Consider the following 27,949-nt stretch of genomic DNA (forward strand, 5'->3'; position numbering starts at 1 on the left):
AAGTCACTCAGTTTCCATGCTGTTCTCAAATCCTTTGTCTGCCTTGCCTGTTTAGCAATGGCTAAGTAGGGACTGTCCCCAGCTATGTACCTGCACAGTATCCAAGGCAGGGAACTGGATTTGAAGTGGAAGGCTCTAAAAGCCGCGGGGGAAGAGTAGTACCTGATATCCAGCAGCTTTTCATTGGGTTTTCATTGGGGGGGGGGGGGGGGGGGGGAAGGCCATTCTAGTTATTTTTGCCTTCTCTTTGTACAACAGTAGATGGAGCTCTCCTTTCACCAGCTTCAGGAGCCCATTAATGCCTGCAGTATTACACATTCGAGCACTGTAATTATTCTGTCAGCACCTGCTAGGGCTGCTGCATGTGACATATCTGTGGTGGTTACAAAGGAGGGATCTCGGGCTCCACGGCTGCCTGCTTGACATCATTCAGCAGCATGAAATTCTCTGAAACTTGTAAATGACAAAAATGTTTGATTAACCACAGTATTGCCTTTCCTTCCAGTTAAGCATTGTGTAATATTCTTCCTTTCTTTTGTAAATTGTTACCAGGATTACATGGAATTCAGCACAGTTTGGGAAATGAAAAGGCATGCTTTATTTCTCTTGCAAAATACGGAATAACAAATTTTGCTTGCCACATTCAGAGAGAACATATATAAAAATTGTATCATGTCCATGAGCACTGAAGACTATATTATCCAGAGGATTTTACAGGAACTAAAGGTCAAGGGGTGCGTGGCCAATTTCTCAACCACTGCTTGCAGATCTAACACCTGCAATCTGTATGTAACAGCAGGACAGAAGGGGAGGGATGAGGGGGAACACTGGCAATTACTTGCATCTCTGCAAGCTGGGAAAAATTACAAATGTGTATGTTGATTTTCTCTCCTCCCCCCCCATCTTCATGTGCTACTGCAAGTGACTCCAGTAAGGCCCTGCATGGACACAGAAGGCCTTCCTAGTGTCGTGCACCACAGGACCAGAACTACAGATTGCAGTAGCAAAATTAGGCTGCTCGCTCTCTCTTTTGGTTGGTGGTTTGTTTTTTTTTTTTTGGTTGGTTGGCTTGATAATGCACCATGCACATCCTGCTTCATTCTGCTGCACATCCAAGTGTAGGCTTGATTTTAAACAAGAGTAATCCAATGCTACTGACTGCCAGGGAAGGCTATCTTTAAAGCCCGTGTACAACTTGTTATTCTCTGGAAACATGTACTGCTATATAAGCAATATATAAAAACATATTTTGACTTTTTTAGATTCTTTGAAGAAGATTTCATATTATGCAAGTAGGAAAACTGAGAATATTGTAGAGCTACACGAGATGCTGGAGATTATATTTGCCAGCAAGGTAATTCAATATACATCTATTCTGGCATTCAATAATTAAAGAGAGGCCCCCAGCAGTGAATTGCTGGGTGATTATCTCACAGCAGCAACTATCCTCAGCCACCAGAGAAGTGCCAGCACCTGCAGACAGGCACTGGCAACTGCGCACCACATCTTCACAGTCAGGCACTGAAACGCAAGCAGGCAGTACTTTTAGCAGAATTGATTTTTCATTTCTCTGAATAGAAGTTAACAGAAGAAGGGAGACTAGACACCCATCTCTGAAGACAGGGGGTTTCTACTGATTAGCATAGTAGTGACTGACTTTCTGGATTTAAGACTTTATCCTGCCTCTGATTCTGCATAGATATAATGGTCTGTTTAGACAGGATCCGTGCTTCAGCCCTAACAGAGCAAAAATCTAGGTAAAGATTTTGACGTTTGGTCTTTAATGAATAGAAGGCAACAGCTGACAAATTAAATACTTCAGAGAAGTGAAAATTAAACAGTCCTGCAGTCACGAGTGTTGGCATATGGAAAGCTGCCACGGAGCTAATAATAGAAGTGTCTACCGCAGCAGAGAAGGAGGTCCCAGCGTCCTAGAGCAAGCCATACATCTGGGCGCTTGGAAGACAGCCGTTAGGCAATGTATGTTTAAGTAGCACATACTTGCTATCTTCCTGCCAGCTATTCATCTTTTGTAACCACAGGCCGAGGGCAGCAGTCCACAAGCAATAATGCAGCACTGGGGACGAAAATCAGATTGGGCTCTGCCCACCAGGCTCCCGTTTTAACAGACGAGTTTCCTGTAGCCACAGGAACACAGGAGGGTCCTCCACCAGCACACTGCCTGGTTGAGTACGACTGCTTTACTTAATTCACCAAAAAACGGATAGCTGGCTCATTTGTCACACACTTGCATTTGCATATTCTGGACACCAGCCACTTCCTCTGGTTACTTCAGGTATCTATGAAGAGCATAAAGCCACCTGGGGACATAGTCTTCCTTGCTCACTCCAGCCTGACCCCTGCATAATTTCCTTGTGTGCAGTGAAGCCATGCTGCTGAGAAACAGGAGGAGAACCAGGGTCTTTATGTGGAAGATGAACAAAGCATGCAGATATTACAACCAGAGGTGGAAAACGATTTACAGACAGGCGGTTATGAAGCTAATCAACAGTGCTTGCATAAGGTATTCACCCGTTAATGAATGATAGAGAAAGCGAATCAGGAAATGGAACTGCAGACAGACAGCAGCCAGGCTACTTACCTTCAGTTGTCTACAAAAAAACAACCCAAGCAGAGAAGGGAAGACTAAAGTATGTGAGGAGCTACAGTACCCAGCAGCAAGATTATGTGTATATTACACTACCCTAGGAGGAGAAGCACACTCACGTGAAACATGCATCACCCACACATGCGTAGCTCTCTTGGAGATGACAGACAAGGTTGATTCACAGCACTCCTCCTAAATAGTGTCCTACACTCTGTAATGTAGATAGCTGACAAGAGATAATGGGCGCTAAAGAGCAGAAGTGAGATAAAGCACTAAAGAGAAGAGAGAGATAAAGTGCTGAAGAGGAGATATGCATGAGTGCACGCACACACAGAGGAACAAGCTCTAATATAAAGTACAGGCAGGCTCTGCCAGCCTCAGCACTGAATCACTGCTTCTCTTCCTAAAGTATCTGGCCCATGTACTTTAGGAGACTTTCAAAGGTACCAAGCTGTAGAAAGCTTTTGGCTGCATCACTACTGAGCAAACTGGATAATAAGGGGCAAACCAAGTGGAGACAGAGCAACTCTGCTGATGTTACGGACCCATCCGTCTAGGGAAGAGCAGCTCCTGGTGGCTGAGGGCAGCCGGGAGAAGCTTCTGCTCCCAAGCAAAGGAAGCAAAAGGAAAGGAAACTCTCCAACAAGCCTCTTGGCTGTCTGGTTCTGTACCCACTGACATCCACTGCAAAGGGTATTTGCTGGCTCAAGATGATGCACCATCGGTTTGGGTGATGACTACAGAAAGGATAATTAGGCCATCTTCCCTCTGACAGAAAAAACACCCAAGCGTCTCACTGTGGAGGAATCAATGTCTGAAAGTACAAGCAGTATCATAGCGTTGGTAAACAAGAAGCCATGGGAAGATCGGAAGTGAAAGAAGCAGTGGGAAAAAGGGAGATAAGAGGTGGCAGTTAACGGTTCTGAGGGCATGACAAAGATAAGGAAATTAGCGGAAGAGTGTCGAGATGACCTTTGCTTAGGGGATGTACTAGGGAATTCTTTGAAGTGCATACGTGGCATAATGTGAGGTATAAAAAGGCGCTTATGCTGTATAATAAAGGATTTTGTCTTCATTCCTTCTCAGACGGAGTCCGTGTCCTTATTCGCCACATCTCGCTAAAGATGATTTCTGTCCAACTGTCCCTTTCAGAACACCTGTGAAAACAACAGCCTTAGGGGCTATCAACATCTTGTTCTCTGAGTTTGTGCATAGAACACCTGGTGGACACACGCAAGCTGCTTTTCAGTCAAGCCCAATACTGATTGCCCATAATGATGGCAAACGCACCCAGGGCTTTTCACCGGAGGTATATGCTCCAGAAAAATCTGGTCCTCTTTGCCTGCGATTGTAGCAAGAAAAATAACCTCAGAAAGAACCTGCAAGTTCTTCTATTTAATGTTTCAGTGCTTCCTGGTCAGAGCTATTCAGATCAGAAGCCAAGAGACTGTCTGACAGTTTTGCATCTTCTAGATGCTTCCAGCAAATATGTGTATTCCACATGTGTAAGACCTCCACAAGCAGAATTTAGCTGACAATTTCATACTTACAGAGACTTCACCTATCAGTACTGCATCATCTATCAGTAGAATAAGGCTTTTATATCATGTCTGATGGGGAACAAGAGCTTCAAAAAACTCAAGAGCTGCATCAGGTGAGTTTATCACTAGCATTTTGCTAACATCCCTTCGAGCTTGCCAGAGCCAGAGGTTTGACTCCTGCAGAGCTGTCTACAGGGAACACACGTGGAATGGATTTCTTCAGGGCTGGCCAGGTTCCTCCACCCATGAGGAGGAAGGGATGGCTCTTTCTCCGTGCTCGATGTACCAGCTACTGCAGCCAAACTTGTCACCAGCCAGGAACGACAGGGAATAGTTCTGAAGGCCTGCTCTTTCCTCAGCACAGGGTGCTGACCACGGCCACAAAAAGACTACTGGCACCAAGGATGGTGCCCTGGCCTTCTCTACCTACTGCTTCTGCATTTCCTCTCCCTTTAGTCCTTTATGCCCCCCCTCTTCTGCTGCCACCTTTGGTCTCTGTGCTCTCCTGCCCCTGCTTCGGGTTGAGCGGTGTGCGATACAGCAAAATGTGAAGAGCAGGAGACAGGCGGAGGGAGTACTGGGGGGGCTCATGCCCTCCTACTCCCTTCATGCCACTCCTGGGAAGGTGCCACTTGACCATGCATAGCAATGGTGTTGATATCGCACAGGGCAGCAGCTCATAAATTAAAATAGCAGCAACACTGACAGTACTCACAGGTCTCAGAAAAGAACGGTGATGTGGAATTGGCTTGTTCATGTTTTCCATGACAGGAAACATTTCAACTCCTGTTACCAGCACAAACATTGTCTGCTTCAATCATTCTTTGCGACTTGCAATACTCTACATCAGGACCACACAAATAAGGAAAGCCACAGTATTCCTTTTGCTTTCTATGGAAAGAGCTCAAAATGCAGTAAAACCCAGCCTCTCTGTGGTGTTCTTTGTATGCTCCAAAGCGTTCAGCTGCTCACCATTTATCGTGTTACAACCTATGGATGTACCAACCTTCTAAGTAAAGAAAGCTGGTCACCCAGCAGTCAGCTGCTGCAGGGACTGCAGGACAGGCAGTCTGTCCAGAAGCTCGTGGGCCAGCAGAGGCTGCCAGCGACAGCGCCAAGAGGAGCTGTCAGCCAGCCTGCCTCAGTGAAACAAAAGTCTTCCGTTTTCTATCCAATTTCTTTGCATTAACAGCAAAGAGGCAAGAAGGAGGAAGGGTAACCAGCTCTCACAAGTACGTATACAACTCTGTCTTAAGCTACCATTTTTCAATTACTTTTCTGCTTTATGGCCCTTAGCACAAGAAGAAAAATGGAGGTGAGATGCAGAAAGCAATCAGTTTCCCTTTCAGCTTCTCATGCATTCACACCAAACCAGAGCTTGGATCAGGGACATCCCCAGGAAGTGCTGGAAAACACATTCAAAGCTTTGTGAAAAATTCTTTTTACAGGATGCAGGTCATTTTGGAAATTACAAGCAAAGGGCACTAAAGTATAACAACTTTTTGAAAGGTACCCTCATCAGAAAATTCCTATGGCATTTCAGACAAAATAAAAGTTTATGACTTCATAAAGTTAATCAGGAATACCTTAAAGAAGCCTTACGGGAAATCACAAGTGAATCCTAGGGACTTTGATCTAAGCTGGAATCTGGCTGTTTCAAATCTCGCTGCAGAAAGGTTCATAAGAAAGAACATAGTAACGAAGTATGTGGAATAATAAGACCTATTGTGGGGAAAAAAAAAAAATCTAATTTAGTAAAACCAGGATAGGATATGACGTTAGCCTTGTCTTAAGTGGTTCTGAGCTGCAGAGTCCCTCCACTTTTTGCTCTGAGGCGGCCTGCCCACGTTTCACTTTGTTTGGCCTGCCCTGAAGCACTGTTGATCAGCGACCCCGAGAGGGAGGCAAGGTCCCAAAATCCCCCGCCTGCCGCCTCCAACGAGCTGCAGAGTACGCACAACAGCCGCACTGCTCTCCTCACCCTTCTGAATTCTCTTGGGAAAAAAGAAAATAAGTCAATCCATCTCCCGGCCCCAAGCTATAGCAGACTCCCAAACGCGCTGACCCCCGAGGCCAGGCCCGCGCAGCACCCTGCCAGCACCCCGAGGGCCGGGCCGGGCGCCTGCTCCAGCACAGCACTGCCCAGCTGGCACAGGGAGCGCCACCCAGCCCCCACCCTGCACGGAGGGGCTGCACAGAGCCTTCCGCCCGCGCCATCCCCGGGACTGGGGGGCAGGAACGCGGCCGTGGCCAGGCATACCTGCAGCCCTTTGCCCTGGTGCCGGTTCTGCACGGCCACTGAGACAGGGACCCTTGGCGAGGCAGCTCCCCACCATCATGGCTGACCGAGCCCAATCCCCCAGCAGCACGAGACCGACCCTGGGCCGTGCTCCCAGGCGTCCCTTCCACGGACTCCGTTACCAGGAGCAAACGTGAATGAGGGGCCTGCTGTGGCGGCAGGGCCATCGCACCAGCCTCAGCTCCCCGAGGGGTCTGATGGCCTGGCCCAAGATAGACCTGGGAGAAAGCAGGGCTGCTTGGATGAACAGGAGGAGGGTCTCGCCTCCAACACGTCCTGCACCATCACTGCAGCGCTCGTCCCCACGACGTGCCCAGCAGCATGACAGGCCATGTCCAGTGAAGGCTGCTCACGGTGGCTCCGCAGCAGACCCCAGCGTGGCACGGAGGCAAAACAGCCTCTTGGCTCACTGCAGAACTCCTGCGTTTGGAGATGCCCATGTGCCCCCCAAGCAGCCGGAGGGGAGGGCGGAGAGGCTCCAGATGTACAAGCCACCAGCCCAAGGCCAGGCGCTTGAGCGCAGATGGCCTGGGACGCATTCGGACCGGTCTACGCAGGCACCCTCTCACCAGGGGACAGCATGCGGCCCCTACGCTACCAGGCTAACGCATGCCGACATACCCTGTGCCCAAGGCAAGGGAATGACTTCCCAAAGAAGTGCAAAAAGAAAAAGTAGTGTGCAAAAACACAGCGAGCCAAGCTGGCTGCGCTCTCCAAAGCCTGTGCCCAGCTTTGGGAGGTCTGCAGCAACCCGACGGGCCCTGGTGTCAGCTCCTCGCCTTCCCGGGGAAGGCCAGGAGGAGACAGACGGCTCCGAGACAGAGAGCACGTTGCCAGCACCACGACCCGCAGGTGCAGATCTCCTCTGGAGATCTCTCCCTCAAGCCATGCTGCCTGTTACCACAGGTCAGAGCCAGCAGGACCCCAGCGGTGCGAGCACAGCCGGTGGCCTGCTTGTCTCCCCCACACCTGAGCAGTTCATGCTCCAGCTTAAGAAGTCTTTGTTAAGGACTCAAATATTCCATTTTTTCCTGGATGCATGATGCACGCTCAGTCCTGGACGCTACTGGAAATACTAAGGAGGAGGCAGCAGTAAAGGTCATTTCCCTTCCCACAAACAGCTTGAACTTGCTTTTGTGCATTAGCTTTTGGTTCATTTGTCTGTACTTTAAATTTAGACAATGAATTAGCTAGATTTTTTTAATGATCAAGTTCTTTGTATTTCTCATTAAAAGCTGGCTCAAACAGCATTGTCTTTAGCGACTGCATACATGGCTTTTGGGGTGTTATGTACCTGTGTTTGGCCAAATTGCTATAGCTTGCATCTTTACTGCAAGTAAAGGTTTTCCAGGGGGAAAACAGCATTTGCAGTAACAAGCTGTCCCTTAGGCCCCAACAGCACAAACTGTAGTTTACTGTAACGTACCACCTATTCCAGATTTCCTTCTAACCTACATTATATACAGCATGAAGGTTTAGCAGCTATAGTTTTATTTCACGCAGAACGTGATTTTCTTTCACGCATCACACACCAGCTTGCACAATAACCCAGCAGTCTCATAACTGGGGTCCCAATTTTAGAGGTCAGAGAGAGGTCTCCAACCCCCGTCCCAGGGTATCACAAGTATCAGATATTTGTGTGTATGAGTGTGGTGCACAATTACCACAAAGCTGCTATATGCACATGCAGCTTGGAAATATAAAAACAAAAGGCAGAGATTTGATAACACTTGGCCATCAAAATGCAAAAGCAGGAGAACATAGGGACAGAAATCTAATTTCAAATCACAGTAAACGTGTCAGTTTTATGGATATTAGGTATCTGCATGGGCCTTGAAAAACACTTGTACAGAATAAAGCAGCTAAGAAGTCCCATGGTTTTCCTCACCATCCAAAGACAGTGTAAAGTAGCAGTTTTGGTGATTTACTTTCCTAAGTTTCTTAGATTATTACGTAAGGAGACAAGAGACAACCATGACAGACATCTCACTACCTGCCTCTCCTGCTCTTTCTACTCTGGCCCTCTCTCAACTGAGCGCTTCCTTTTTCTTTTCTCCTGATTTCATGTTACCGCCAGTCCTGGTTTTCCTCCCAGATGGCAAACATTCATCTCCTGGCTACACTCACTTGCAAGAAGAAACAAGCCTTCTGCCTTGCTCTGCACAGTATTAAAACAAATTACACGAGACTAAACTTCACTGCTAACCATAAATGCATCTAATCCGCTAAACAGCTGAGGGACCAAGCTTGCAGGACAAGCTGCTCTCAGAAGTCTCAGTCTTGTTGGTAAAATGCAGAGCAGCAGTTTTAAGAGTATTTTACGTGGTAGACAGAGGCTACTCATTCAGCGTACTAGAGGTAGATGAACATGGAACCAGCATTAGCAGCTGATCATTTCCACGATGGGAGAGATTTATCCTGTAGCGCTAGATATTAAAGCCTTTACATAGTATGCCATCTATTCAATAAGCCCAAGATCAGAACCAAGATCAGAAGACACTGGCGCGCATGCAGAGATGATAAAGAAAATCCAATAAAAACACAGAGATACAGAGACATCTTTAACTCCCACAATGAGAACTAGACCCAGGGTGGAGACTAGGAAGTGCTCTGTTCAGTGTACGTGCCCCCCAGTCATCACTACACTCCTTCCTTTGAGGGGTTCTCACCTAGGTAAAGAAGACCCGCCTGAGTGAGAGTCAGGAGCTCTCTCATGAGAGGCAAGGGCAAAGGCCAGCTAAAGAGCACACGAGTCTAAAGCCACGAGTCTAAAGTTATTTGAAGACACAAGCATATATGGAAAAAGCCTCCAGTTTAAAACATGGGTTATAAAAGCCAAACAGTTGTGCCCAGTACTGTGATCAAATGCCATCCTTATTCCATCAGAGCTTAAAATAGGTTGAGTAACAAGGCAAACAACTGTAAAAATCCCGAGCTGCTGCCAACGGACACGCAGCAGGCAGCAGCATCGTACTGTTTCACTTGCCTTCCAGTAACTGTGGTGTTCGTAGAAGGAAAGCCTCCATTATGATTCAGGAACACATCGAGCTGAGTGTTGATACAGCCAGACAAGAACTTCATTGGTAAACTACACTCTGCAAAAGGATCCACAGATCACAATGTTAAACAATCCGGCCCCAGCGTTACAGCAGTGCACGCACGCACAGCGTGGGTAGCCTCTTGAGAGCACCCTTAGCTGCCAGTACACGCGCAGGAGTCCCCTTATTTCATTTACCAAATCCACAGGACAAACACTGGGCGCAAGTTCATGATCCACGATCTTCCCAGATCCTCTGAACTCCCTCTGCCACGCCCAGGTAGTTCTCATATTTTAGCTATTGACTGCACAGGCTCTGTTAGTGCTGGAGGCTGACGCTTTGTAACAAGCCCTGGGAGTTCGGTACATTCTGTTCAGAGTGCCAAAGGCACTGAATAACCACTTACATTTGCATTTGCCTAAACGTAGCCTAAACATACTGCAAGCAAATAGCAGGAATAGGTTTAGCACTCAAGAGCACAATTAAAAGCAAAAACCACCCATCAGTAATTTGGTACTTTTCCAGAAAGACCAGAAAAAGCCAATATGAATCAGAACCATCGAAATGGTATTTCTGTACTGCAGCAAAAAACCAAAGAATATAAAGTTCAAGATGTTTGCCAAGAACTTTAAAACCTATTTTTAACCAGTCAGTACATTTTATGAGCTTATCTGTGGATAAGATAAGCTGCTAAATACTGTTTCTGGGGTTTAGACTTTTTGCTACAGACACGTGCAATCTCTGTTGCTGCCTGAGCCCGACTGCTTTTCTCTGCGGCAGCAGAGAGATCGCAGAGAGGTAGCCAGCCTTACAGCAGAACTGCTGCATTATGAATCAGATCATGCTCACCAGGAAGAGGCAGGCTGTAGTGTTTAGGGTGGGCTAGAGAGAGCCAAGAGACTTGGGGTGCTATTCTTGGCATCACCAATGATTCGCCGCATGACCTTGTGAAAGCTTAATCATTGTATATATCAGTTTCTGAGCCTCTTCATGTTAAACATAAGCAGTACTGCAAAACACCCCAGAGACTGCTTGCTTTAAGAAGAAAGGGAGAAAAAGAATTAGACTATCTGAAAAAGAAAGGAAATAATGTGGTGCATCTGGGTACAGTCACATTTCCGATTTCAAAGGCAGTTTGGACTGTGTTTGGAACAAAGGCTCTAACCCAAGCAATAAAAGAGAAATTAAGTGTTAAAAAAGGAGCAGCATCCCCTTACAATTATTTTGTGCCTCTTGGTGTTTGATGAGGCAGACTATAATCGAACGCCTATGAGGCGTCTGGATGCTGTGGAAGTAGATGCCTCTGACATACCTGACTAGATTCATCCTCACAGCATCCCTATGCTAGGGAAATAGGACACTGAGCACTATTTGGTGTGGAGATGGTTACAGAGGAATACTCCCATAGTTAAAGATAGCCCACGTTGCTGGATCGGGTGATGTATGCCAGCGATTTTTTAAAGAAGCTCCGCCTGGTAACAGCACAGGATACAACCTACTGGCAGTGGAGACAAATTCCCACTCACAACTGATGTTACACTAAGCCCATGCAGCAGCTCAGGGAGCGCACGGGTGCTGACACAGCCCTTGCCAACAGGCGTATCAGCCAGCCCATGGCGCGGTATGATGTCAGCAGAAGTGTGTCATCAACAGGAGTTTCACTGAAACTCTGCCTTGGCCGTGCCAGACAGCACGTCATTCGATCCGGCACGCCCTGTATCAACCTGCAATAATCTGTGCTATAGACATGGAACAGCCTCTGCAAGGAAGCACCAGATGTATGTTGAAACCTGAAAGGTCCTTAGTTCATGCAAGTCTTCAGTGAGTAACTAACGGCAGTGGTTTGCTTAGCACAGCTGCAGGAGCAGAGGGGACTGTTACAACGGCCAAGCCTGTTCCATCCCAGTCAAACACTGGCAACAGACACCTACAGTCCAACTTGCTCTCAGTTTCTGTCCAGTTGCACAGGATAGTTTCAGCTGCTGCCCAAAGCCAAAATCCAGCTCTGTGTGACCTCAGGGAGCCATTAGTTCTGCTGCTGCGATGCGGCAGGATTTCATTCCTCTGTAACAGAAGGCTCCGATGTGCACAGCTTACCCCAAAACATCCATGCTTCAGTATCAGAATACACCGCAGACCAAATCTGGAAACCCCCCAGGGCTGACTCAGGTGAGAAACATGCACTCTTCTCTGCTAGACGCATCATGTGCTCCGCTGGCCACTGGCCACCCGCATGCCAGAGCCTGGGACTCAGACAGAAAGGTGGAGAAGGCAGGCAGGAGAAGAGGAGATGATTAAAAGACAAACTGGTAAGTAAAAAACAGAATTGGAGCACAAAAGAATGTGGAAACTGGCAGGGAACACAAGTGTAAAACCTCTATAAAACTAGAGGTTGCACATAACTGTTAAAGGACTACTGGATAGTCTGTGGAAAAAGAAAGTTAAAAGAAAAAGGCTACATACACCATGAGCATCAGAAACCTTCATGTTTACTCTCCCGAGACTTCCAAAGCAGCAAACACAAGCAGCAAAAGCCCAGAAACCACCAGGAGAGAATTCTGCCGCAGCTGGGGTAGGCAAGGCAGGGAGGCAGCACTAAGCCCAGGAAAAGGCTCTGCATCAGCATCTCCCAAAGCACACCACGGTCTGCAGGACTACTCTGCCTGAAATGCAAGCCTCAGCTCCACTGCAATAAATGGGAGTCTCCACAGAGGAGAAACGAGAGTCTTCATCTGCCGTGTTTGGGGCAGGGGGGCGGGGGATTTGGTTGTTTTTTTAATTACGTTCATGAACCCACTGTCATCAGATACGTATGTGCCAAAGCCCTTTTCCAAAATACTGGCAGCCATGGCAGCAGAAAACATGACCACTGTCTAATTGCCACATACACTTTCAGACAGATCCTAGATTGCATCCTGCAGACTGGATTCACAGCTCCACCTCAACATGCCACCTCATGGTTTATTGGGACAAGCTGTCTCCTCTTTCTGCATACCCCACAATCTCACACTTGCTGTTTTCACTCCTTTACTTCTAGGTTAGCTGTACCTTTGCCAAACAGAAATACTGCGATTCCCAAGAAAGGAACTGTGACAAATCACGTCAGACAGCAACAGCAGCTCTGTGACTGCTAACACACAGTACAGTGAGGCTTCTGGACAGGGACTGTCGTTCCCATTTTACAGACAGCAAAATAAGCCCCTCCTGAAGGCAAGGACACACAAAATGGCACTTTCTCAATCACCAGGTCAGCTGCTTTCGAATGCCAAGAATCCCTTGTGTTTGCTCTGCGTTTACCACGTTAATCCCACAAACCCAGGGGAACACAGGAGCACAAGCCATGGACTCTCTCTCCCCTTCTCTGCTCCATAACAGCCACGGATCTTCTCACCTCACCCCTTGCTCAGTCACCACACACCCTTTTATTGGACACCCTCACTGACAAGTCAATTACATGATTAACTCAAATCAGATAAATTCAGGGCAATTACTGTACCTATACCCAGCTTGAAGTCCTCTGCTGCTTCTCCAAAGGATTTTGTGTGCCTCCTATACCGTTTTTTTCCCCCCTCTAACTGTATCAGTAGGGCAAATAGAAAACAACATGCCTTCTAAAAGCATCTCGCCAGTGGAGCAGCGATCATGAGTTACAATGGTCCCATCACCGCCGTATTTCTTCACTGCCAACAAAACCGTTTATAAAAATCCCAGAGCTGGCCAGATCACACAAAACCTAACGTAAAGAAAACCGCTTGTGCCACTGGACTGGCGTGCCTGATGGCATCTCCACTCCTGGCAGAGGTCAGGGACACGTCAGGGATCCAGGAGCCAGCCTGCCTGAAGAAGTCAGCACGCAGTCAGCATGAACCAACAGCAAAGAAATTTCTCGCACAGACACCCTCAGCGCGTGCTGCGTGCAAGGCAGCTTACCCCACTGTCAGACACTGTCCACGTGAAGACTTAACTTAGGGTAACTTGTGAGCTGCATGTTCATGTTCTGGCATCCTGCACATGAAGTTCTCCATGTGGAGATACTCTGAGGATCCTGGCTGTGCTTGCAGAGCTGGCAGAAAGAGATCAGGAAAAAACCCAAACCAAACCAAACCACCTCCCCTGAAGTAAACTCCATCCCCCCAACCCTGCTAAACCTTTCTGCTGCCCCCCCAAACCGTGCCTCACAATGCAACACAGCCTCTGCACAGACAGCTAGCTCCTGTCTTTGTGTGCTCTCCTCCAGTTGTCTGCCCCCCGTGCTGACACGGACACGGCAGTCATCAAAAGACAATACCTCTGGGACTCCACCGGACCCTGGTAACAAAAGAACTTCCCACAATAGAGCTATGCTTACTGAAACCTGGTCAAGACCAACGAGCAAGGGAGAGACTGAGACAAAGACTCAAACCCTTCTGATTTACACTACCCAATTCTGGCCACCACACACAAACCCTATTTTGGTTTTGCTACTTCTCCCATTTAGAGAAGCCTCCTTGACAAGCACGCGCTGTGGTTCCTCCAAACCCATAGTAACCTCGGCTGTTTGTGAGACAGGAGTTCTCTATCTACAGATGGATCAAATGGATTCTAACCTCTCCACCACAGCCAGAAGCAGGATTTTCTTCCTAGGATTTCTTAAATCTTTTAATCTTCTACCTCTGAAATCTGTAATTCTACTTTTTAAAGTCCATATTCATGAAGGGAGATTGAAGTGACCAAACTGCTGGTACCAGGGAGAGAAGAAATCCTCTTTGTCATTCTTCAGCTGCAGTTCACGACATCTCGTTTCACAGTCCCCAGGCAGGAAAGGGCTTACGTAAGAGTTAATACAGAGTTTGAAGTGACTTACAGAGCATTTCCCTACCAGAAAAACACTGAGAAGGAGCTGTATTTGTGTACATTACTCTTGCTGGGGAACAGAACAGCAGTTTGGACTGGTGTGATCTCAAGATCTGGCAATATTAAAGATCACTTAGTACCAGAAGACTTGGACATACCGGAGGGAGTCCAACAAGGGACTGAGGAAGCAACAGAAGCACATGACATACAGGGAGAGGCTGAGAGCACCGGGAGCGCGCAGGCTTGAGAAGAGAAGGCTTGGGGGGATTTTATCCATGTGTAAGTACTGACGGGGGGAGCAAACAGGACAGAGCCAGACTCTTCTCAGTGGTGTCCAGTGACAGGCACAAACTGAAATATGGGAAGACCCATTCCAGCACAAGAGAAAACGTTTTTACTGTGAGGCTGGTCAAACACGGGGATAGGTTACCCAGGGAGATTGTGCAGTCTCCATGCTCAGGAGATATTCAACACGGCTGACAGCACTCTGCATGACCTGCTTTAGTTGCCCCTGCTTTGAAGAGAAGAGTTGGACTAGATGATCTCCAGAGGTCCCTTCCAACCTCAGCTGTCCTTCAATTCCATGAGAAACAGGAAGAATGTGATTTGTTTAGTCTAGAAAGAAAGCTGAGGGTGGCCATAACAGATCCTTTTGAAGACAGCAATCCATGTTGCTTCTTCCCAGTGCAGATCAAGAAGTAACAGGCTAGTTTGGGGGAAAGAAGATGTAGGTTGAGTTGCTATTGGAAGGAGTATCTAAGTGCTGGCACAGACCATGGAATCCCAGCAGCAGCAGATTTAAAGAGGAAAATGGGCGAATAGCCATCAGGATGGCCTAAGTATTACTAATCTTGCTTCAGAGGGGACCTGACTTCCTATCATATTTCACCTCTACCCTCCCCCCCAATCTTCTGCTCCCCCACAGCCCCAAACTTCTGTGCTCCAACTTTTTTTTGTATCTTAGCATCTGAAAGGCTCTGAAATAGCTTTGTAAAAGCTCAGAAGAACAATGCATCTTTTTAGAAACACTATTCCAGTTGCATTGGTAGATTTTGTTATTTCAGAGCTAGAAAAGCTGATTAAAAAAAGTGAAAGTCACAACCTTCTGAAAGCTGGAAACACACATTTTCCCCATTTATACTCTATGGTCAATGAAGACACAATTTAATCCAGTCTATGAATTCCTCAAAAACTGCTTGAAGTTTTTAAAAAAATCTTTTTTGGTTCATTTAGTTAAAACTAAAATCTACAGAAGTGTGGCTTTGTTATATGCTGTTCAAATATGCGTGGTCATCTGAATCGTACCTATCAGCTTCTCACTCTCCAGCACTTAGGCTAGTATCTTTCTGTCTGGTTCCACAAAACTGTGCAGATCACTGAACAGAAGTGACAAACCCTCCCGTTTGCCACGTGATTCTCCAAATCAGCCTGTGGGAAGGCTGGCCACAATAGCACTCCTTTTGCATTTGACCAATACTCAACCAATTGTCACCGGACCTGGACCACGGGTAGGAGCTGTAGGACAAGCACAGATGTTGCTTACTAGCTTGCCTTCTTGTCTCTGATCAGCTGAGCATAGACATTATGATCCTACCTGGCATAAGCAGGTTGTGGCGTAATACGTATTCAGTTAAGGAAAAAAGAGTCGAGGTGAAGCTGCCAGATGGACCACCTAAGTGACCGGGAAGCTCTGCCTCCTCTGTCAAGCTCAGATCACTGCCGCCTGTGACTTAAGCCCAGCCCTAGATAGCACGAACAGTGAAACAAGTCTCCGCTGCAACCATAGCAAGAATCACAGCAAGAGCATAGAAATATTTCACCAATTTTGTAAGTAAAACACTCTTGGGCTTAAAGACTGCAGTGGCAAACACAGGATAAATATCTAGGAACATGTACCAGTGGCCAGTTCGCTGACATATCTGACATGTCACCACTGTTGATGGCATTACCACAGGCTCCTGCACACCTGGCGATTATTGATAGACAAAGGCTTTCTTTCATCATTTCCATAGTGTAACAGGAATGCATTACTGCAGGTACAGTCACTTTCTCATCATTTCATTTGAGACACCAAGCACAAGTGTTCTGACTCCAAAGATTTGTGTCTTGGCCTCAGTGGTAGCAGTTTCATACAGTAAGAGAAGTGAAAGCAACATCACCAAAAACCTGGTGTTCGTTAAGTGCAAGTGGTTTCTTTTGTGAAGCAAGAGTTTGGGCCCCATTCTCTGCCAAACTAGAGCTCCTCTACTTCTCCTTGGATTTCAAACCCTGCTTCAATCCTTCCCGCTGCCTCAGGTTGTGGAAAGACTGCAAAGCTTCCCTAAGTAATCAGCTGAGGATTCCTTTTGCACATGAGGCCACCAGCAGTGTCTCGTCACTCTCTGCTCTCCCCCATATAAAGAGAGCTCAGAAAAGCACTGACCACGAACACGTCCAGAGCTCTGCTACTCCGCAGAGCTGCCAGTCCACGCCACACAGGCAAGCTCAGCTCACCAGGAGCAGTGGCTTCAGTAAAGTAGCCTGTACCATTTGGATGGCAGAGCAGAGAATGGGTGGCTTCAGCCTAAACGTCTTCAGCGAGTCCTCGCTCAGGTGGAGCCACCACGGCAAGAAGCTGGCAGTGGGCAGGAAGAAGGATCTGTGGACAGTGGTTCTCAAAGGAAGGTGCACACAGACAGATGGAGAGCTGCGGGAGCTAGAGAGCATAGTCATCCTGTCTTACCATCAGCAGGCCACAAGCCAAAATGACAATGCTCCTTAAAATGACAGAAAAGAAAAATATCCATTAAATTGGGTAACTGGGGAGGGGAAGGCCACTGTGACCTTGTTTCTGCCAGCAAACTAGCTGGTTTGAGTCTTTCAGCATGCACAAAGTATACTGGTCCTCGGCAGCAGAAAGCACCACAACTTTTTTTTTTTGCCACCTCCTGGGAAAAATCTTTATTCTGTAGGAAGGTTTTGCAATCTTAAAGAAAGCTCAATGGAAGAGACAGGTAAGAAAAGAAGTCTGATCTCAAGATTCTGATGAATTTAACTTGCTAGTATAAATGTGCATACTGCATATCTGAGCAGAAATAAAATACCCCAAAAATACCCCAAATGCAGCCTGAGAACAGAAAATTGTTGCCTAGCCAAATACTAATTTCATTCCAACTAATGCCTGCATTTTTATCAGTTACATTGAAAACAGAATTTGTTTTCAAGATCTTAGAGCTTTCAAACTCTAAAGTACTCTAGCAAAAAACAAGCAGTTTAATTATCTAGAAGCCAAATCTAGATAAGTAGGTGGTACAAAGGGATCACCTACTTGAAACCCTGCCCTGACACACACTATTCACAGGATCCACCTTTGTGTGCTTTTTAATATTTTTTTTAAGTGTTCCTTTACTTTAGTCTACATTTGTCTTAATAAATTTATCTTCAATATTGGAAGCGGTGTTTCTGATAACACCGTTTCTATTGTTGTCCTGAAGCCATGGACAAATTGAGACTAACATATCCTCCTGAGCGTATTTCAAACGCTCAGCCTCACCTTGTCCTTCAGAAAGCACATGACAAGTGACATCAGTCAACATTGCTATATGCTCTGTCACCTCTTGTTTTGCAAGAAAGCTGGAACGCTCCATGCACAATATGGGATGCAATAGGGCAGCAGTTGCTAGGGGAAGAAATTAAATTAACATACAAGCTTGAGTCTGTCTAACTGGTTGGAGATCCATTTGTACAAGGTTTTAGAAACAGCAAATAAAGCTGTGGCTACAAATAGAAAACTAGCTTTTGCAGGTGGCAGCTTTTAGGGAACTGGCAATGAGACACAGCCTGCTTCAGTGGCTGACACCTGCTTGTAAACAACGGAAAGGCATGGCCAGATGAGAGCTATTGCAAGAGGAGACTGATCATCCCAGCCTAGTTCTCAGTCAGCAAGCAGACAATGCACAAACATTTTCTCCCACACCTGGTTGCATTTGCCTCCCGCCTCCTGCTTTGCATTCGTCCAGCGTCCAGTCCAACAGGCCTGGTCTTTGGCTGGAGATCCTGCAGTCTCCGGAAACACAAATAACCGCCAGAGATCACCACCGGCAGGCTCACTGGCAGGTTGAGCATCAGGGCAACCAGCTGACACAAAGTCAGCAGGAATCTTAGTTGCTTCCTTGGACTGGGCTTGAAATGGGCAAAGAGCATACACGGGGCATGCAGGGACCTCACAGGTCCTCCCAGCAGGACCGTGACTCCCGCTGGGTCGGCGCAGGATGTCGGGAGCGTCTCAGGAGCGAGGGGTTTTTGGAAAGCCCTGTAGCACCCTGTAGCAGCGCAATAAAGCCCGCTCCACCTAGCAGCAAAGGGGAGCTAAAGCTCATGCCTAACAGCTGCAAGGTAACATACTTCACTCTCTGTTGTGAGCACGCGGAGCCTGCTTTCACTAAGGTCATGGGCAATGACGAGTACATAAGAAGACTCAAAGAGGCATAATATGACTTCCCTCTACACTACAAACTTTAGTCCTGGTGTGACTTTCTATAAGAGGCACTAAAAAGTCTGCTACCGTCATCTTTTTCTGTTGTTGCTTATATGCCATCATAAATGTAGAAAACACAGAGTTATACATAATATTGTTAGCATTTTTTTTCAACCAAACCAACTTTTTAAGCAGATAACGGATAGTGATTTATGTACAAAGCAAACCAAAAAACCCTGTTAAATAATGTGTTGGATTTCTTTGCCATTGTAAGATGCTTTACTTTCACCTAGCAGACCAGTAAATTGGGTTTGAAACTACTCAGAGGTAGAAGAGAAACGGATAAAGCCAACTAAAAACAAGTTACCGTTTTCCATTTGAGAGAGATGTCAGCCACACTAGCAGCTATCCCCGAGTCTTGCCAAGACCAGGCTAGCGAACCAGAGGTTTCTTGGTTGTGCAAACTGACTTATACTTGAGCATGAACAGAAATCTCTAATGCCTGTTCGATAGTAGAAATAAAGCAAGTCCTCACCAGGCTTCATTTCATGTTATGGGCCAAAATCCACTTAACGTTAGCAGGTTAAACTTATGCCGGCCTGGGAGGAACATGACAGTCACGCAGCTGGGCCCCAAGATCGTCTCACAGCTTCCACCCACCTGCCTCTGCCAGCACAGCACCAACAGCGAAGCGCGGCGGCACCCAGTTTGAGCTGGAATGGAGCACTGTGACTTGGTACATACCGAGAGGTGAAACAGCTCTGCATAGGCTGGTATAATGCGTATGTATTCGCTTCTGTTACAGCGTTGTCTGAAGACCCAAGCTGTTGCCTAGATGAAGGTTCAAATGAACTCAAAGCAAAAATAAGCAAGTTTAAAAATCAGTCACTGCTTTACAATTCAAGTTCATGTGAAGAAACTAGCCTGTGAATGCAAAGTTAGATGAGCCCAGATTCACAACCAGATTTTGTACATAAAGAGATCAAGCTTGTTCTATCCTGCAATCTTACATTTGTCCCATTTTCAGTATTTTTCTAGTTTTGCCATGTTTTCCTAAACTGCCGACCCAGGAGCGCAGTATTTTAGATGCATTACAATCACATGCATGCAGTAGCATTCCCCTTGTCTTTTCTGTTTTCTCTCCCCGTACGTGCAGGGATATGTACTTGCAGATACGAGGTTTGGAATAGAATCATAGAATCATTAAGGTTGGAAAAGACCTCTAAGATCATCGTGTCCAACCGTCAACCCAACACACCATGCCCACTACACCATGTCCCTAAGGGCCTCATCTACACGTCTTTTAAATACCTCCAGGGATGGTGACTCCACCACTTCCCTGGGCAGCCTGTTCCAAGGCCTGACCACTCTTTCAGTAAAGAAATTTCTCCTAATGTTCAATCTAAACCTCCCTTGGCGCAACTTGAGGCCATTTCCTCTCGTCCTATCGCTGTTACTTGGGAGAAGAGACCAACCCCCACCTGGCTACAACCTCCTTTCAGGTAGTTGTGGAGCGCGATGAGGTCTCCCCTCAGCCTCCTCTTCTCCAGGCTGAACACCCCCAGTTCCCTCAGCCGCTCCCCATCAGACTTGTGCTCCAGGCCCTTCACCAGCTTCGTTGCCCTTCTCTGGACACGCTCCAGCACCTCCATGTCCTTCTTGTGGTGAGGGGCCCAGAACTGAACACAGTGTTCGAGGTGCGGCCTCACCAGTGCCCAGTACAGGGGCACGGTCACCTCCCTGCTCCTGCTGGCCACACCAGTTCTGATACAGGCCAGGATGCCGTTGGCCTCCTTGGCCACCTGGGCACACTGCCGGCTCATGTTCAGCCGGCTGTCACCAGCACCCCCAGCTCTGCCTACTGTCAAGGCTTCGCATCACAACTGTTTCCAGTAGTTTACAGCATTGCCAGACTACAACTGTTCCACCTGTATTCTCCATACCAAGAGTCTGTCTCAAATTGCAGTCTTTGGATTTGCAAAAACCAAATCAGCTCTTTTCAAGAACACGAATAGGGAACAATATAGTACTCTAAGCGTAACAACATTAACAACTGCAACCTCAGAGGAGGGTTTGACAGACAGGCAGGCAAGGAACTAGTAGGCCACAGATAAACAAAATAGAGAAAGCAAGTACTGCGTAACTACCGTACTGCATACACAATGCAAATTCTTCCCCAAGGAACTATGTCAAAACAAGGTTAAATTTTTCATTGGGAATAATACCTTCATTTAATTTATTTTTATAAATCAATCTGCATAGCATAAGGTGGCATCCTTCACGTTTCAGTTTTGCTTACAGTAAAATATAAAATATTTTAAAATAAAAATAACTGCAAATCATCCCCAGCTATATGTTATTTTTATATCTAAGAGCACCGAGTGATAGAAGCTTGGCAGGACAGATCTGACTAAGAGAGAGAGAAAAATTGTTCTACTTCTCAAACATACCAGAAGAAGACCATGCTCCATAGCCTGATTTTAAAGCAGTAGGACGAAAATGACTCAGCCTACGTTAAAATTAGAGGTATGACGAGATTGAGACTGCAAGATAAACACTGAATTAAATGCATTTTTACTTGACTTAGAGAAGCTTTTTTGTTAATGCCTGGCAAAGGAAATACTGGAAATCTAGCAGCTTTAAAAGCCTGTGAAATAGGCAAACCTACGAGGAGGTATTTTATGGAGCTATGAGTGCCACCTGCCATCATCGCCACTAGGAAAGCCAGAGCTGCGAGAGCACGGGAGCTGCACGGGGCAGGGTCGGCACCACGGGCCCCGCTCCCCACGGCCAGGCACCCCCAGCCGCCCCGCACACGCGGCATGAGCCGCCGGCGCGGGAGGACGAGGCAAGGCCGGGACGAAACGGGACAGAGGCTGCACCACGCCACACGCGTGCCGGTCGTCAGCGGCGTCCCAGCAGCGAGGGCTCCTGCCGACAACCTCCACAGCCGCCTTCGGCTCCTCCAGCCCCCCGTTTACCGGGATCCTCCTGTGGTTTCCCCAAGCCCACCTCTTCTCCCCGGGTGCCGGGAAGCCGCCGCAGCCCCAGCACCCGCTCCCCCGGCACGGGAGAGAGATGCTGCAGGCAGGCGAGCGCTCACCTCCTGTAGAGAGCAACAACCTGAAACGTGTGGCACCATCGCTCACCCACAAAAGCTTTTCTCAAATCAAAAACTGACACAACTTACACACTGGAAGTCACTTAGCTCAGAGTAACCCTGACAAGTTCTTCTGTATCTTCTGTTGCTTCTCTTTGTGCTCAGAGACAGAAGCACAATGTTTCCAGAGACTTTTATAATGAATACTTACTCAACCTCACCCCATATATATATACACACACATTTTTTTAATATATATATATATTTAAAAAAAAAAAAATCCCTCTAACATCTTGAATGCTAGATGAAAAAAAAAACCACATTAACTGGAAGAGTTCACTAGGCCAAATGACCAAACGGAGACATTCCTATTCCCCTCCTTCCAGATACACTACTCACAGCCAGGAGGAACAGGTCACAGCTCAGTGTTTCTGCCTGCTGCCTCCCCAGGCTTTTCCCTTCTCTTACAGGAAATCCTCCAGCTGGCCCTGTTTTGTTCTGTAGTGCATTTTAAATTCAGCTTCTTTGCATCAATTGAATTCAGGTGCATGCAGGCATTTGGTACCTACACCTGGGTGTTGCTCCTGGTGAGATTTCCTTACTTTCTTCATTGCCTAGGTTCCCTTCTAAAAAATCCCTAACGAGCAAATACCTAATTAGAAGCAAAACCAAAAAGAGTGATTCTTTCAATTATTTTCTGCCTTTCTGCAATATATATACACACACGCACACATTCTTTGAAGAAATGTGAGAAACCAACTGCCACCAAAGGACTCCGTGTCTCCCAGCATGGATTAAGGAAGACCTGCCTAAGTTCGTGTTGAATGGTTTGCACAAATAACTGTTGCAGTTTTCTCCCTAATAGGAGGACGCAGAGGACAATACTGTAATAAATTACTACTCCATCCATACAGTCAGTGCTGGCTGTCTCCCTGCGTCTCTAGTACGAGCCCAGAGAGTCACTGAGCTGCGCGTGAGCGGCACTGGCACTGTACTCTGGAGGTCAGGACGACAAGCAGAGCCTGGGTGACCAGCTTTTTAGGCACACGTCATTTTTACTAACCCAGTACTGAATGGTTGTGGTGCAAAAGCGAGGACGAGAAACCACAGGCCAATAGCATTTTGATGCTAACAATTTAAAAAAATCAGCAAGACTAAATCACAAGGAATCTGCTACTGACTGGACAATACAGAGTCTTGTTTATCTGGATGGATGTGCATGAAATAAAGGTACCACTATAAAAATAATTTGCACCAGCCGCTTGTGAACTGTGTTCCAGTCTGAATATGCTTTGCTTGAACGACAGCAGTTCATCACCATCACATCTCACACTGTATGGTACATTATGACAACGGGGGCATCTAGCTTTGCTCTGTCTGGAGCACTGGAATTTTTTATTTCCCCAAACCTTTATGCTTAGAAGCAAAATTATTTACAAGTTGGTGTCATAAAATACTATGGGCCAAATTTTACCCTGGACATTAATTCTGTGGAGACTTAAGCTAAGTGCATATTGTGTCTTTCTAAAGTTTTCTTGGGGAAAGCTCACGTCCATAATACGCACTTGGCTCTCAGAGATAAAGGGATATAGTACGTGAAACCAGGTGTCATGCCGTATACCATGGCCTGGGGTGCTTGTGGAAGGGGACACTTGGGTTTGATGCCGCTACTGATGTGCAGTTCAGTATCACTTAAAATGTCTGAGCCTTGTGTAGCATAAGAGAAGGGGGCAGAACTTCTTGTAAAATGCTTGGCTGAAAGCATTGCTCGTAGGAAAAATAATAATGGGGTAGAATTTGATAGATTGAGAGACAAAAGGAATTTTCAGAAAGGAGGAAATTCTCCAATCCTTGGCTGGATACTATGTTCCCATTTTTCTGCAGGAAAGTGCCTTTTGTGTTTGATAAGGGAACACTTTATGTATCAGTTTCTATCCATCATCTACTGGAGATCAAACTCCATCATTAGTCCTTCCACTGAGTAATACTTTGCTTTACTGAAATGCATACGTTTGTGCAGTAAAGTACTGTGATGTTTAAATAACGTACATGGGATATTACCACTGTAACAGCCCAGTGTTTGAAAGGGGTGCTCTCCCGTGGCCTGGGAGGGACTTTAGAGACCAGACAGAAACGTGGTGGGCAGAGCTGTAGTAATGTTGGCACCACGCGGTGTGAGATGGCCTAAAGCCACCAGCCCTGCCAGCGCCCGGGCACGCCTGCCACCGCCTGCACCCAGGATTTCTGACTTAGCGGAATGATACAAAATATACTGAAAACACAATACAAATGTGAGTTAGTGATGGCAATGCACAGTTCAGTCACCATACCAGTGTGATTCCCGTTACTGGTCTCCATAGTACGCTCACCGCCATGACACCGGGCGTCCCCGGTTGCCGAGAGGCAACATGTGGGTTGACACCAGCTCAAGCCCATTGCTCCCTTTGAAATTCCTCTGCTAGTTGTTTAGATGTTCTACCCTAGGTTGGGCTGAGCCACGTAAAGCCCCCCCCCATGCCAGTGTGGCTAACTCAGGGAGACACGTACACCCCCAGTTGATCCACTCAACTGTTGATAGCTGTTTATCTAAACCAAAGGCCACCCTCTGGTCCCCTTCACGATGAGATAAAGTCAGCTTCTTCGCATTACCCCCATCGCCACCGTCACCCTTGCCCATCTCCACCGAGTGCTCTTCCCCTGTGGGGTTTACTCAGTCGCACTTTCCAGAAAACCTGCCTGCTGTATCGACCTGTCGAAGAGGGAGGCTGCAAGTTGGGACCAACCTGCAGGGTGCGGCACGGCCCCTCCCAAAGGGATGCTTGTGTGAATGCCAGGTGTGATTTTGTGGCAAAGCTTTACACCCCGACCCCCCGTCCTTCAGAAGGCTAAAGGAGGCTGTGTTCTTGGCAGTCCCCGTATTCATCTCCTCTGCAGTAGCGTGGGGGTGCGACTCTCCCCTCGGTCACGCAGAGCCCGGCCGGAGCTGCGTGGCTCAACAAAAGGGCTGGTGGGTCGCCCAGGAGCCGTGCGAGGAACTTCTGAGCCTCCCGTCTCCCGCACCCAGCCCTTCCACCCGCCTCCGCTGCGCGGAGCGCAGGAGCGCTTACCTGGCAAGGCACCCCGGGTCTGCATCTCTCCGCTTCGGTCTCCCAGCAAGGCGACGGCAGTTCCTCCAGAAAAGTCTCAGGAAAAAGGAAAATGCAGCTCAATCACTTGGTGTGACCTATTCACATACGCTGAACTTTGAGGGGCAAAGCCCCTCAGGTCCTGTTCGTCCAGCCAGTCCTTGCTTTCAGGAGGCCGTCCGGGGACTGCCAGAAGGCACTGATCATGCATGTTTCATAGCGAGCCACTGTAAGAGCGTGAATGGGAAAACCAAACCCTAGGAGGCCGGCTGCTGGTATCGCTGGAGGGGGTGAATCACTCTTGTTTCAGAAGCAGTATCCTTAGCCTGCAGCTAAAAGAAGCAAAATAGCATGCAAGGTAGGGCACTTGCTCAGAATATCCTCAGTTGTTTTTTGTTTGTTTGTTTTGTTGTGGGTTTTTTTGATGGTTGACAGCTGTTACCACTAAATAGCAGAACCTGTGACAATACAGAGAATATAATTGTTTTGCTCTGAGACTACAGGGCAGCATTTTCACCAAACAAGAATGGACGTGTTGGGTTGTTTTAATTCCTGGCATAGCTGGGCATGTCTTATCTCCGGCTTGAAAAAATGGAAATGCATAATGAAGACAGTCAGTTGTCTTGCTAGGTAACTACACACAACTTTCACCACAGGATAGGAATTGTTGGCACATGTGGTATCAGTACAGAGGAACTTCGTATTGCCAGCTGAATAGATCTGTCACATTTCTTTCTGCAAATGTTATGTCTACTACTACTACAAATAGCGCAGCTGAGTGATAAAACTTAAAAAATGTAAAAAAAAATTTTCTCTATTTTCAAGTCTGTCTGCCTTGTGAATCTGACAGCATTTTGTTTTTTCAAAGTCATGTTTCAGGCCCACAGGGCCAGCGCTTCTTCGACCTTTACACCTGTGCTTATCATTAACAGCAGCAGAGCTTGAACAGACTTTGCAGCCACTCTACGGGACAGAGAAGGCAGCCTTGTTAGGTATCTTTTAACTAGAAGGAAATAGGAATAATATAACCTTATACAAGAATATTGCCCTTAAAACACTGACAAGTGCTCTTTAATGTCTGCTGGCTAAGGCCTGGCCCTAAGAGATTGAAAGAATTTCACGTTGCCAGAACCTTCCTTCCACGAATAGTCACACTGATTTCATGTACTTCTGTAGGCTCAGGTCTTAGATGACACTATGTTTAACTACATGAAGAACAAGCAAGTCTAAAACACCTTAACCCTCCAGCTGAGTCTATATATATATTTTAAAACCATTCTAATATGCACGTAATTAATGTGTATATTACTCAGCAAAGAGTAAACAGCAAGTGCTGCAGTGTCTCATGTCACTAATTTCATTACTGTACAGAAATATGTTATTGTAAATTAACTCGTACGTTATGGTGTGTTATAAATAATTAAAACTAAAACTGCAATTGACAAAATGAATGAAGCAAGAACATTCTGTAACCCAGTGTTCTTCTTACCCTGCTTAATAATTCCCTAATTTGAGTAAAACACTAAATCTGAGTCTGTTTAAGCACAGGAAGGAATTCGTTAGTATCATTTATTAATTTGGAAAGCACCTCGGTCGCAAAAAAATTAAAACATGTTAAAACCTACACATAAGCCACTCTCAGATAAAACATCAATCCACATGCCATACAAAATAAACTGGTCTTTTGTCATCTTTCATAGGTCTCCGAGGTGAAGCCAAAGGGAACATATCACAGAAGTGGTGACCCACTCAGGACACAGCTCTGCTGCTGACTGCGGGACATCAAGGCCTACCATCCTACCTGGTATCAGAGGACGAGGGAAAGAGATGGGCTTCTCCAGTCATCCCAGCTGACACCACTTGATGCTCAAGCAGGCGAACAGGAACTATGTGTTTCTCATCAGCCAGGCTCTTCCACAGCAGTATCTGCTTTACAGCATTGCAGGCAAGACTGACAGCTGAGTGCAGGCCACAGAGTCAGGAAAAACAGGTTCTGCTCTGGCATGTGAATTTTGAGCGGTTCAGCTTTTGAGACCTAGAGATGAGAAGAGACAGATAGGTGAACAGCATATGCGTAATATCACTGCATCTTTTAGAGGGATTTTTAAAGCAGACCAAATATGCCTTTATGCAACTTCTTAGAACTCTGCTTGCTCCATTACTTCAATCAATAGCAAGTGTCAAAGTGTTTTTGCAGAGGTTTTCTGGGTTTTTTATTTTTATTCTTCAGTTTCACTGAAATAGCAGGTCTCTTTTTTTAGACAGACATTAAAGGGGCTGACAAAACCTGCTGCTTCATTATCTCCAAGTGAATTCCGTATTCTGCTCCTTCACTCCTCTCAGCTTCCTGCTCTGTCTTCTCTGAAGCACCACAGAGCTTTGCATCTGCCTTTTTTTTAGTTTGTTGGTATTTATTTACAAGACAAAAAGCTTTATCAATTAATCTACTGTATATGCTGCCTGAGCTAGCCCTGACCTTCATTGGAATGGAGAACAATCCCTACTGACAAGTTAGGGCCAGATCCTGCACTGCTTCCTTGCGGTGCAGCACCATGGAGGTGAGTGTCATTGCCCACCTTCCCCCTCCAAAGCAGCAGGTGGGATGCTGAGGGATGGAGTCCCCAGGATGAACCTTCAGGGAGAATTCCCCATGTGCAGAGTGCTCTGACCCTGTTTCTGTAGCCTCCAGGAAGGGGGTTCCTACATCTCTGGAGTCCCCCACGGCATGGAAGGCTTCTTACTGGTGCTGGCTCGGGTGGGTCACAGGCGTCCCTGGGCTGCTGGCTGGCTGGTAGACTGCACCCACCTCCCCATCACCGTGAAAGGGGAGAGGTGGAAGGAGAAGCTTTAGATATCTGCATAACCTTGACTTGTACAGTTACATTGGAGCAGATGGAAATCATAAGGGACAGGAATGCTCTTGCTTCCACCCAGCGGAGCAGGGCCATG

The 27,949-nt window shown here is 46.8% G+C and overlaps 1 long non-coding RNA gene across 1 annotated transcript in view; it reads right to left on the reverse strand.

Annotated features, from left to right (window-relative positions):
* Positions 1–27,035, reverse strand: part of LOC142085525 (uncharacterized) — a 47,140-nt gene extending 20,105 nt beyond the window's left edge. Inside the window, exons 1-2 of the long non-coding RNA XR_012674742.1 lie at positions 26,802–27,035; positions 24,983–25,057 (exon numbers count right to left, since the gene is read on the reverse strand). This is a non-coding gene — a long non-coding RNA (uncharacterized LOC142085525). The remainder of the gene's footprint in view (positions 1–24,982; positions 25,058–26,801) is intronic.
* Between the last annotated feature and the right edge of the window lie 914 nt (positions 27,036–27,949).

This window comes from Calonectris borealis, chromosome 9, assembly GCF_964195595.1.
Source record: "Calonectris borealis chromosome 9, bCalBor7.hap1.2, whole genome shotgun sequence".
In the NCBI taxonomy this organism is placed as follows: domain Eukaryota; kingdom Metazoa; phylum Chordata; class Aves; order Procellariiformes; family Procellariidae; genus Calonectris; species Calonectris borealis.